This window comes from Convolutriloba macropyga, chromosome 3 (assembly GCF_964194025.1).
Source record: "Convolutriloba macropyga chromosome 3, txConMacr16.3, whole genome shotgun sequence".
Taxonomy (NCBI): Eukaryota; Metazoa; Xenacoelomorpha; order Acoela; family Convolutidae; genus Convolutriloba; species Convolutriloba macropyga.
This window is the reverse complement of record NC_134470.1, coordinates 80636097-80649831: the sequence shown is the minus strand read 5'-3', so window position 1 is coordinate 80649831 and position 13735 is coordinate 80636097. Positions and strand designations below refer to the sequence as shown.

At 40.2% G+C, this 13735-nt stretch overlaps 1 protein-coding gene across 2 annotated transcripts in view; it reads right to left on the bottom strand.

Annotated features, from left to right (window-relative positions):
- Window positions 1-8397, bottom strand: part of LOC142336510 (delta-aminolevulinic acid dehydratase-like) — a 31733-nt gene extending 23336 nt beyond the window's left edge. For both annotated transcript variants that reach the window (XM_075385405.1, XM_075385406.1), the window contains exon 1: window positions 8388-8397. The gene's annotated coding sequence lies outside the window, so the exon portion shown is untranslated. The remainder of the gene's footprint in view (window positions 1-8387) is intronic.
- Window positions 8398-13735: the final 5338 nt, after the last annotated feature.

Sequence of the window (13735 nt, the reverse complement as noted above, 5' to 3'; positions counted from 1 at the left end):
TTTTTTGTGAATCAGTTGAACAGATGAGTGTGTCAAAGTACTTGCCAAAACATTACCGATTCATCGTTTATTCGGCAAAGTTACTTGTACCGATAAAACTCACGCTAGAGACGAACGTTTCTTCTCAGAAAAAGAGAAAACGTGATTCAAATGAGATTTCACTCTCCGTTCAAAATCAAACACGTGGCCTCACTCATTGGACCGACTATCACACCGACTACGACCTTGCAGTTATTTCTCATGAGGCTGGCGCACAAAACACTTCTAACACTTCAGATCACCAACACATTATGGTGTGCAGTGACAATCCGAAGCAAATGGAAAAGACAATCAAGGCGTTTGTTAGACACCAAGGCAAAGTATTGTACGAAATATGAACCCGGATGTTTATTCCTCAATCACCCCTGCAAAATTTTATTAATCAGTTTTGAGTTTGTGCTGTGGATATTAACCATTCAGAATTATTAATCAGTTCAGAATTTGTGCTGTGGACGTTGTTAGTCGTGGAGATAAATTCGAACAATTTCTCAGAGCAGACGAGCTAGGACTTGAGAAAAGATCTAACGAAAAAATGGATATTGTCTGGGAAATGGGAAAAGCTTGCCCCGTAAGACCACTGCATCTTTCTTGTCTGACTGAAGATCAGCGTCGCCTGATGGCAAAAATAGAGTCTCCAGAGCAGTGATTCGCGATTTAAATCATCGCTAGAATCCTACATTGATATTTTGGCTGCTGGTTACGGGAGCATAAGTATGTCTGAGCACTGCGTTTTTGCAAGTACAGTGTGAACTCACAGAAGCTCAATGCAATTGTTGCAAGTGCTGGGAAGATTCGAAAATAAATGAGAGCTCGGATGAAAGACCAAAAAACTGAAAATATTTACTCTACTGAGCAAACTAATTACTGATAAGGCAACAAAAAAACATTATAATTTGTGAACTCGATTAGTAAAACGGTTGGTCGTTCAATGATTCCACATCAAAATTTGAAAAAAGTCTTAGAAAACTTCTCCGTTTGCTGTTCTCTGTTTAAAAACAACTCTGATACCAAAAATGCTCTTCTTGCAGTTTGCCTAACCATTGATCCAAAGAGCAGCCTCTGCGAAGCAAACAAAAAAGCACCTTTTGGTGGTCCAATAGGACCAGGTGACAGCATTTTGCACAATTATTTTAAATATTCAAAAATTGTTCGGTGTCACGCAATTTTTCAAGACGCTTATGGGTTTATGAAGTCAACCTGACCTGGGGTTATATTTATGTTATACCTAACTTGCGTAATCATTTTCTTCTTGGTAACTTTAGCGGTCTCCTTTACTGGATAGGTTTCAAGTGCCAAAATTCTGAAGTTTTGAAATATCTACCCTTCTGAGCATGAATTCCATTGACCATAATTTACTTACTTTGCACGTGTCTAAGATAGCTGCTCTTTGCGTTAAAAATAATGGCGATGAAACTGAAGTAATTCTTCAGAAACAGTGCTACAAAAAGTTGGGGGAGAAACGGTCATAATGAAAACAGAGATTGACTTAACTCTCCCAGCTTTGTGAGGCCATAAAGCTGTTGGAGTAATTTCTTTCCATTACAAAGGCTAGTTCAAAAGTTGGACCACCGAAACCACCTCAGCCTGTAACATTTGCTTGATCATGGCAGACTACCCAGACTGTGCAATTGACCTCAACAACCAGTTTGTTTTCGGCAGCCAGAATCAGGAGCGTCCTCCTTGGAAAATCTGCTGCGGTCATATTGAGCGATCTCTTATATGTGTTGTTGACTCTTTCCTACAACTCTCTGCAGTTATCTTTTGTTTTATAACCATTACTTACTACCAATTCACTAACCCGCAAATCTGGTCACTTCTTGGGTTGCCTTGTACCTACACCAAAGTAACCATCCAAAGTAGATTTTTCTTGACTGTCAAAACAGTCAACTCTTGTTTTCAAATGAGAATAAATAAATTACTGAGAACCGATCCACACTTCCTAATGGCCGTTGTTGGCCCCAGTGGTTGCGGAAAAAGACATCTAGTGGCGGACTTACTGGTGAAACAGGCAAATCTTTCGGCCAAACTTTGATTGCATAACCTACATCTATCAGCACTGGCAGCCAGTTTACAAAAAAAATAGAGTCAGAAATGAACTCCAAAAGAAATCAACTTTCTCAATGGCCTGGACTTCAAAAAGTTGGAAATAATGATCAATTTTCAGCGCCACCTTCTGGTGTTTGATGACGTCTTCGACAAAATCGCTAGTTCATTAGAGTTTTTAAATCTTGTTGTATCCGCTCGGCACAAAAACCAACACGTTATTTTCTTTAAGCACAACCTGTACCAAAAGAGTTCGAATTCGAAGACAATCGACCTCAACCTTACCCATTTACTACTTTTGAAAAGTCCACGCGACATAGTTCAAATTGACTGTCTTGGAAGACAGTTGGGAGATCGAGATCTTTTGTTGTATGCTTATCGATCCGATACCGAGGAGCCATATGGGCATCAACAAATTGATTTGGAACCCCGCTGTGACGAAAACTTACGCCTCGTTTCGAATATTTGCTCTGCAGACAAATTACCACCCTTGTTTCATATAGACTCCAAAAACAACGAATATATAACACTGAATGAGTCTTTCACAATCTCAAAGTATATTACAGATTCTTACAACTGTTCAACCTGTTTTACAGAGATTGATTTAAATTCATGCCGATGTATGTTATATAAGATTTTTAGTTGATTGCATTTTCAACGTGGTTAAGTGGAATGTATACCTGTCTAAGAAAACTAATACCAAACATACTTTCAAACGATTTCGATATATTATTTCTATGATGTGTCAGAAAAAAGTCAAGCTTTCCGAAAAGCGTAGACTTTTCGCAACCAACCACGGAATTTCACTAATAAAAATAATTGCTCCAGATGTCGAACTTCATTTGTCAAAAATCAGATGAAGAAACAAGTTGGCACAAGGAAGTATGTTCTTTTGCCATTGAACTCGTACAACGACCTCGTTAAGCAAGCAAAAAATGAAATTTTGGGTGCAAGCGCCTTCAACCAATCAGACTCAGAGGCAGTAGCCAAACTAAACGTCTCCTCAGAACTTCTTAAAAAAAACGAGAACAATGATTTTTCACTCTGTTTAAGCCCCCAGAAAGATCAAACAAATGCCAGCTCACAAGCAACCGAGTCATTAGCGGAAAAAACAAATTTCTTCCTGTTCATGCAGTCAATAAAGTACTTGATGCACTGCTCGCAAATGGAATGAGCAGTGCGAAAATTGAGCGGTCCAAGCGTATACTTAACATTTTTAATCAAAAGCATTTTACGTTGGACACGGTAACAGGTGTATTACAAGGCAAAGACGGTTTGAAGTCTAAGATTAATTTGTTTGACTTTCTAATAGCTGTACAGAATCCCAACAACAAATTAGCAAGCGAAGACCTTGAAATTATATCCAAACTACAGTTGCCACCTCATCTTGTTGCAAACACATTTGCCAAGAAGGTGACAAAAGCGACATCAGCAACTTCACATGGAGAAACAAGTTATCAATTCAGTGCCGGAGCATCGCCAACCTGGCATTCCATTTTTTAATCAATCCAAAACTTTCAAAATTTATGTCGTTCAGTGGTTGGCATTTTGCAATTTACTGCTGTCTGCTTGTTGAGAATTGGTTGCGTGGAGTCCAGCCCGGGGCCACGGAGATTGAACTGTAATTGAGGGTTCACGGAGTATTTGAGGAAAAGCTCGAAAACCGAGCCGCTGTTTTGGTGTACAGTTTGCGGTTGGGTCCATTTTGACTGCAGTGGTTTCTCGTCAGCTAGCGACTATGATGACGCAACTTTTACTTGTACAAGGTGTTCTCGGGAGAGAGTTGTGTCACAAGCACTCACTGTCAACCCAAGTTTTCAAAAAGCGCATAAGCATTATTCAGATGTCTTATTGAAGCAGCGCTTTTGGGAACGATTCCTCACTCGCAGAAGCAGCAGGGTTGCCGAATTCTTTTGCTCTCAAATATCTATCTACCAGCTCCACATACACAAAATTCAAGCAAACGAGGCGTAACTTTCCTCGCCTAAAGGTATTATCGTATCGCTTGAATGAAATCTTGTCATTGGATTTGGCAGATATGCAGTCCCTTCACTTATCCAATAACGGTGTTAGGTACCTTTCAGTGGCTGTTGATACGCTGAGCCGAATTTTGAGAGTTGAAACAATGAAAGACAAAGACGCAACAACAACAAAGGCAGCGTTTTGCAGAATGATCACGAAGAAGAAAGGTTTGAAAAACAGAGGAGTTGTTCCAGAACGTGTGTGAACTGATGATGGTACCGAATTCCTGGGTGCTTTCACCAGACACTGCAAGGAAAAAAAATTGCCATTTATCAAACATATAATGAAAAGAAGAGTGCTTTGCAGAACAAAACATCAGGTCACTTAAGGCGTTGATTTACCATTACATGAATGAGCACCACACAAAGGTATATTGGTCAGTTGCAAAAGTTTGTGCAAGTAATAAATTCTCGAACCAATCGTGTAATCGGAATGCGGCAAAAGATGTAACACCTGATCATTTGGGTTACTTAGTGTCTTTGACACTGAACAATCAGCTGCGGAAGCCAAACTTCAGAATCGGTGACACAGTCAGGATTAGAAAAAAGCTGGAAACATTTCACAAAGGATATAAGCTGCAATTCAGTCACGAATTATTTCGCATTTCAGCCATTCTGACAAGAAATCCACTAACTTATCGGATGGTCTCTCACGAATCAAACGAATTGATAACAGGTAGTTTCTACGAATCTGAACTTTTCAAATACCAACAGATATGACTTCTGTTTCGGATATGCCAATCACCGGAATCGACAATCAACAACTGGTTTCACTTTAAATTTAAATTCAAATGCATCCATGCAAACCTATGAGCATAACACTTTGGCACGCTTCACAAATCTTTTGCCAAATGTCATTGAACTTAACAAATCAATGGGTACTCGGCAGGTGGTTCTTTTGGAAATCTCTTGGCCCTCTACAATCAAAACATTACTGACGACATTACTGACGAACGTTTTGAAACGGACGCGTGCGACCGAGTTGATGATTCTGACGACTTTTCCAATTGGGATTTTGAAAGCATGGACGAAGAAGAAGAGGCAAAAGTAAAACAAGAAAACAATGATGAGCTTTACTCGTTACCCTCGGTGATACAAAAGACAAGAAATAATGTTAGGTTCTGGAACCATATCTCGCGGCAACCACTCTTCCTCTCTCAACTGGTCTCTGGACGACGACCACGACGAGGAAAATACCTCACTCAACGAATACTCAGAGAGCAATGAAAGCAGCAGCAGCTACATCAACTATCGATCAGCCCAGGTAAGAACTGGCCGATACAGTTCTGTTGACGATCTGATGACTGAGCTTTGTTGGAAGGCGTTCAACACGAAAGAAGCTGGACGTTGGCCTCTTTACTGGAACATCAGAAAAGAGGATCAACGCCTAGAGATACACGCAGCTGAAAACTTTTCCAAATCAACATCATCTGCCGACTCTTTTTTACCTCCATCAAGTTGAGATCAAAGAATTTGCAAAACATTTTGGGAGTCACGACCTTGAGTGCAACCGAATCGGAGGCCCGTTTTCCGGTGGATATTGACGCTGGACGTCACAGTATTCTGGTTTATTGCGAAATGGTGCAAAATGAAAAATTGGGTGACAAGGGTACGTCTCTACTACGCAGCATTACGCTGACAGGTGACATCGAGAGCGCCACTGCAGTTTGCTACCAATCATTTGCAAAGTTACAGTGCAAAGATGATGTAAAGTCGTCATTTCAATCAATAACCGTCAGTCTGAGGAACGAAACACGTAATGTTGTTCCCTTCTTGTCATCGCTTACTCCTAAAGTTTCGTCTGAAGAAAAATTTTGCATCATTTCGACAACTTCAAAAACAAAAAACAGTTGCAAGAAGACCAATGGACTCTCACTATGAAGCTCAAATTCGAGCAATCATAGCCTACAGTAGTGGACCAGCAAGGCAGTTTGGTTCTGGTGCTGCTGGTTTGGGGGCCCTAGCTGTGCGAGTGGGACGATCAGCTCTACCTCTTTTGAGAAAATATGCCTTTTCTCGCCAAAAAAGTTGGACGCAAACTAATTGAAGCAGCTATTCCAGAGTTGGGACTGGCGTTGAGAGTGAAAAAGATTAAGAGCGCCCTCAAATCGTCCGTAAAAAAGTCGATTGAATAAACTCTTCAACGTGCGAGCGAGAGGCGTTTACAGATGCAGACCGGCGTGGGCGGGCGGAACGGCGCGGGTGGGCGGACATGCGCGGACGGACGGGCAGAACGGCGGAAGGCCGGGGGCGAGTCAGAGGGAAAGTTGTTCCCCCAGGCAAACAACAAAAGATAAAAATTAACAACAAGAAACGAAAACAACAAGCAACCACTTCATCCAAATCACCCAAAAAGAGCACTCTCGGCCTTCTCTGCGGATATCCTTGCAAATTTATCTAATCTAGACACGATGGTATCACCGAGTGAAGTAGTAGCGGCGAAGACGTCTTTCAAAAGTCTCGCAGCCGATATTGCTAGCCCAGTGACTCACACGGCTCTGGATTTTTTTGAATACCGAGTGTTCTCGTAAACTATGAAAGTGCTTTCGATCAAGAAGTTTTCACGCAGTATGGACCAAATGGACCTACTCTTGATTTTGTTGTTAGTGGGGACAAAGGGAACAGTATTGACCTCAATTATATTCACATGTCTTTGGTCGCAAGCATTTATGATGCGGATCGAAGAAACAAAGTAAAGGCATCCGACGGCAAGGCAGTGTTCTTCACAAACAATACTCTACATAGTTTATTTTCACAGGTGGAGGTCTATCTGAACGTCTGCTTGATATCAGACATTAATAATTCTTATAATCGAGTTTTGAGACTGAGCTAACGATAAACAGCGACAGTAAAAAAACACTTGGGCTGCATGTCAAGGCTACGCCTACAATCCCGATCCAGACGACAAACGAACAACAACAGAGTGATACGCAAAGCGTATGAAGAAAACTCTAGCTTCAAACTATCGGCTCCACTTTTATGGCGCACTTTATGTTGATTTCCTTACGTGCGAAAAATTACTGTTGCCAGATGTTAACATGCGGGTCAAGCTCTATCGTTCCAGTAACGAGTTAAGCCTCATCGGCTTGGGCGACAATGCCAAAAAATCGTTCATTGCGGTTGTCGAAGAAGCGTCAATTTTTGTGAGAAAAGTTACGCTCACAGAATCTGTCAACCTCTCCATTGAACCTGCACTTTTGAAAGCGCCAGCAAGATATCCGTACATTGAAGTCTTTGTAAAAGCTACATAATTCAGTTGGGTCAAAACAGTTTTGTTAAAGAAACTATTTTTGGGTCAGAACCAGTAGAGAGATTAACAATGTGCATGATAGCTAATGCAAGATTCCGCGGAATCTTAGCAACTGATCCATTCCATTACATCAAATTTGGGCTAACGCCCATAGAAATCAGTCGGGGCAACGGATTGCCAATTGCGTGAACGCCCGTCGACGCTCGCAACAATTCTTGTCTTTATCATAACACTTTGACTGCTTTGGGTTTCAAAAATGGTGGGAACGGCATTGAGCTTGACGATTTTGACGATCAATACATGTTAACATTTGACTTGACATTGTCACAGGAGGCATCTAAACCATTGACACTTTTTCCGGAACTCACAGGAGCACCAGTTACATTAAAGCTTTCGTTTGGGACAGCTCTGGCTGATGCAGTAGAGCTCTATTTGATTGGTGAAAAGTTTAGTCAAGTTTTTATAAACAGCGCCCGAGATATCAGCAAAAACCAGCTCCTGACTTCCACTTGACCTGAAAGATAGCGTGTCAATTGCTGCAGTTGTAAAACAATTCAAGGAACTCAAGTTTTTGTTTGGAGGCGTGTGGTCGGCCGATAATTTTCCAAAAGTTCACAAAAAAGCTGTCATTTTCCAAATAATCAACACATCTAAGTCTAAGACGCGAGGCACCCATTGGATTTTACTATTAGCTTTCCCGAGTACTATAAAGTTCCTGCGGCTGCGAACAAAACAAACAAAAACTTGAAACAAAAGTTGTACCAAAATTTAATTTGGAACAGTCTATGCATCCCACTTGCTTTCTTCAGATGTTTACACTCGATTACAAGGATTATAAAATCGGAAAGATTTTGTTTTGCACGAAATATGAACATCAGTTCAAACAGCTTCATCAAATTTATGCAGTTTATATTGCATTTACGCTGCCATTTTGTTCTTCACAACAAACAATTCACCTCAAAAGAAAAAGATCCCAGTGTTTTCCGATGTTGAACAATTTTGCGCGAGCTGTGCATTAAAATTGGATAAAATAAATTTAATAAGAGATCGGACTCTAGGTTAATGGTTTTTTAATGCTAGGTTAAATACTGAATATACTTTTACACTTGTATAATTGAGCTGCATTCATACAAAAGTTCTCTTTTGAAAGTTAGTCCGAGTCGATTACAGTTCTCCTCCGTTTGGGCGCACGCAAGAATGTTGCGCTTTCATTGAGCTCCTCATCGTCTCCCTCCGGTTCAACATCCACCAGACATTCAACAGCTTCGTACTCAATAAAGGGGTTATGCGGCAAGGAAGAGCCAACTGTATCTTCTTCATCACTCAAGGCATTCCAATCGACGATGTCTGCATCATCACTTTCAGCATGGAGGTCACGAGGTAGAAAGCCTGGATCCGGCACCTCCGCAAAAAAGGTTTAAAAACTGGCTAAATATATAATGAAGCGGCAACAAAATGTTCAGTGTTATAAATGACACTCACCAAAACTGTCAAGAATTGATGAAATGCTGCCCAAGTCATCCGATTCTTCAGCCCCGCTGCTCTTGTCAGATGGTTTCTCGTTTTTGTCCGACAAAATCTTACCTTCTTCGCTTTCATCAAAATTGTTCAAAGACGTCTGTTCATCATCATCATCGTCATCATCAGGAATGGATAACGCTCGGTCATCGTTAGGTTGCTTCTGTTTTAACCAGAAGTTACCATGTGGCAGGATTTCCAATCCTGGTTCAAGAATGAATCTCTTATCATCGAAACAACTCAAGGCAACTTTGTTTGTCGTTATAAAACAATCTGATGTTTCTCTGAGTTATTCTTGTCATTGGTGCCCTCTCTACGCTCTGACTCTTTAAACAATTCAGAAACTTGTCATGATGTAGGCTTTTTTAACGCTTTTTTGCACTCCCTTAGCACTTTGTTTAGCACAACCTTGATACTTGATGCTATACAACATTGATCGCAACAAAACGGCGTCGTCCATCACCTGACCATTGAGCTCATCCGTCATAGTCAGGGGAACTTTTTTTGATAGAGTTGAACAAGGGATGCTCGGTAGGGTAGTCGGAAAGATCAAGCAAGTGTTGAAATTCTTTCATGTCCTCATAAAGGTCATCAGTTTCTATTCGGTAAAGAAGAGAATCTGTCTTTGTATTCTACCAAAATCATTTTTCCATATCGGGGTTTCATCTCATTGTAGTGGAATCCGTACAAGGACATTTTTGACAAATCAAGAATCGCAGCGCCCACTGGCCAACAAACTTTGTACTATGCCATAGAGACAGAGCAAAGAGATTCACTTATAATCTCAAATGATTAGAAATTGGGTTTTCTAGATATCTTTGCTGCTTCCTCATCGCAAACAAAATGAATTTTACGACGATTTCATTTTCCTCCAAAGCAAGCATTTGACATTAGTTTGCAGAAATTTTTCTCAAAGGGACTTTTGGCAATTTTTCTCATTGTGTTTTTTTTCGATGTATACAGAAAGCCAATTGCTTTGTTCAAATTTCAGCGCTTTGTGAATTTTGTTGATCTGGAGTCTTTTTCACAAAAAATTGTAGACTTTTGATGTTACAAATATAGTTTTTTGTCGAATACAGTCTCAATGAGCTTTGGAACTATTGCAGATCGTTTTGACTTCAGGTGAGAGCAGTAATCAGACAACCAGCTAGACTCGTTGCTGACAAGTTTTTCGTCAGACAACCAGCTGACAAGTTTTTCGGGAGCCAATGGCAAGTCTTGATGATCAATGTCCAAATCGGTTGGATATTTGAGATCAACTTCCACAAAAAAATAGTATTCACCATCGCAATCAAAATGCTTAATATCGTCTACTGTTAGAGTGTCGTCCCATTGAAAAGAACCAATTGGCAGTTTTTTCATCATAGTTCCGTGAAGTGACGTCAAATAACGCCCCAAAAACAGAAGCTTCACTGCTTTTATAATCTGAAAGGTACTTATTATCGGCTTTGAAATAGCGCAAGGAACCGATGCCATTCAAGCCACCACGAAAAGCTTTCACAGAATAACAACATGTCGTACTCATGAAGACGCTCCAATTTAACTCCTGTGGTAATAAGCATTGCATCCCAGCTGAGAATCGGTGAACTGTAAAAGCATGCAGGGTCCAACCTGTAGACCTCAAGGCAAACAACTTGAAATTTTTCAAAGACACATGCAAGCAGAAAAACGTCAACTGTTAAATAAAAATCATGGTAATCCCCAAAATTTTTACAATTCATCATCTCGTAAACGTCAAGAGCTTGTTGGTACTGTTCTGGTGTAATTTGTTCTGGTTGTAAGTTTGCCAGAAAGTGTATTGATCCAGTTAGAACCATATTCCGGAAAAGAAGCTACAAATTTCTCTGAGCAGTCAAGGTAGCTGTAAGGAAAACCTTTCCTCCTGATCATATCAAATTTTTCTTTCGTGCCTAGAGGAAATCTTTCTTTTAAGAGGCGGAGATCACTTTCATCTAGAGTTTCTGCAAGTGCATCCAGACTAGATGCCATCAAAACATTTTCTCCGTGATCGTCAATCATGTCAGCGTAAGACTCAGTTTTCACATCAAACGCCTCCAAATCTGCATACAGCAAATGGAAATCTGCTCTGTTTGTTGTAGCTGCTGAATTGTACCGTTTGCAAGCTGGCTGGCATTTGAATTAGCAATGGGCTTTGGTCGAAACAGAGCTAACGGTGTTGTGTCATTTTGTTCCTGTCAATGCTTCGAAGGCATCGATCACAAAATTTTCTGATATTATTCTTTGAACTAGCTGTACGATCTGAACGCAGAAGCGTCTTGAGGAGACGGTCCAAAATCTTGATGAGACAGTAGTTTGACTTTTCTTCGTTTGATATTAATAGTAGATGTATTTTTTAGAACTTTGCTTTTGCTTTGAAATATATGCAGGGTAGATTTCATTACCGTCGAGCGCATAGACATTTACTGCTAGACTGTTGCTTTTTTCGAAAGCCGGAATACCAGATAACGGCATTGACATTTTCTTCTTATTGCAGTAAAGAGCGCCCAAATGACTTTTGTAACTACTTGCACGTTGCTGATTAGATTTCACAGGAACGAGAGCTGCAAGGATACAGTACACGAAACAAACTGTCACTAAGATTTTTTACATTCAAAACAGTTCTCCTTAGTTTCTGTATCTTTTTGGGAGTAGGTATATGGGTCGCTGCTCTCATTGGGCTGTACTTGCAAATTTTTACATCGAACACAGCCATTCTTTCTATAACCCACCCGCTCCCGGCGGTGCAAAATATACCGATTTGAGTGAGAATCTGGTCAACATGTCGGTAAAATTCTTTTTCACTTATACAACGTGAAACAGTTTCTGTAACACTGTTGAAGTACGAATTAGTTTTGTCGAGGGATACTGGTTTGCTGAAGTCAGCACGCACACATACCGAAAATTTCATAGTTCTTGAATCAAGCTGTTTGTTGACAAAATTGATGATACCTCTTTCATTCGCCACAAAGTATTCGAACGGATTGACGACCTGCTCATTCCCAAGAGTAAATCGAAATGTCTGAAAAAAACCACGAACAGATTGTTTTGTACTCGAGAGACATATTGCCCATTTCTTGCACACGTTCAGTGTTAATCGATGGCCCGTTGACCCCGTGGTTATCCGACCAATGCTGATTAAGAGTTTCTTGTCCACCAAAAAAAGTCTGACACGACGAGCACTTCATATATCGGGCATGCCTATGAATGGATTTGAGGTGTCTCACTAGACTACGAGATGTTGTAAAGAGTCCACCGCAATGACCACACTTGTAACTTTGACTCGGCGCAGCACTATGTTTTTGTTTGCGGTGAATCAGCAGTTGCCCTCTGGTTGCGAAGGCCTCCTCACAGCTGCTACAATTCCACATAATCTCAGTTACGCCTAGAAAAATTTGCAACCATAAAATTTTATTTAAAATGGTCAAAATTTTGAAAAGTTCAGAAAGGGATATTTGAAAATTTCATTTTTTTCAAAAATTTTTGAATTTTTAAAAAGGTACCCTTTGGGTGATTTTGAAAAATTTTGAATTTTTCCGAAAATTTTTGCAAAGGGGGGACCCTTTGGGTGATTTGGATCACTTTGGATCCTTTGGGGACCCTTTTCCGAAAATTTTCGCAAAGGGGGGACCCTTTGGGTGATTTGGATCCCTTTGGATCCTTTGGGGACACTTTTCCGAAAATTTTCGCAAAGGGGTGATCCTTTGGGTGATTTGGATCCCTTTGGATCCTTTGAGGACCCTTTTCCGAAAATTTTTGCAAAGGGGGGACCCTTTGGGTGATTTTGAAAAATTTCGAAAATTTTCGAAAATTGATTTTTTGAACAGGGGTGACCCTTTGGACCCTTTGGATGAAAAATTTTGGATTTTATCGAAAATTTTTGAATTTTTGCATAAAGGGGACCCTCTGGGTGATTTTGAAAAATTTTGTCTTTCTTTGATACTAAAGTTGCCCATTTTCGTTTAATTTTGTTGGTTGAGTTCAACTTTTTGTCAGATTTTCTTGCTCGATAAGATGAAGTTTTCCTTTGTTTAACGGTTTTGAAATCAACAGCTGTAAATTGGAGCAATATCAGAACAAACTTATGTCAGGTTCTACCCGCTCGGTAAACTAAGCTGTCATCTTATCTATACCAGTAATTTGCCGTTTTCGTAAAACAATAATTGTGATTTTGAATCTACTAATCAAAAACACTGCATTTTCGTCCACATCTTGATTCGATATCTAACCTTTGTTCTCCTGTAAACTTAAACTTAGTTTTACTCAACTCTATTTTGCTATGCAATCCACAGCTGATGCTGATTTTGATCTCGTTTACCTCTACAACATGAAGTTCAATGGAATGAACTTAACGGTGTCACTTAAACGAAAACATTTTTCACTTAGAGAAGGTAAGAGAAACGAGCCAGGCAATTGATAGTAGCGTTGACCTGCCGCAGAACATTTTATCGTATGATTGACTTGTTCCAACTGACTGATCTGTTCGAATACATCCTAGCCTACGGTGAGATTGATTTTCGAGTGCACCAGGAGACTGTGTATTACCCCTGCCGTCTCATGGAAACAGACTGGGAGCACGAGCGAATTATTGAGGACTTCTTGATATCGAACAAACAGTATGCTCGTCTGTCGTTTGAAATTTACAACGCAGTTTATAAACGCAGTATCTATTTTCGTATTAAGACTTTCAAGGAAGTTGCGGCTCAGAAGTGGTCAAAACGACAAACAGCGCTGTTGATTTGTGAAATCAGTGGACTATTGGTGTATCATTCATCGTTTTTGCGAAAGGAGCTTCAGAGAAATCTCCGAAATCAGTCAGCAAGCTCAAGTGATTGGGGTGTTAAACAAGTAAAGCGGCATAAAGAAA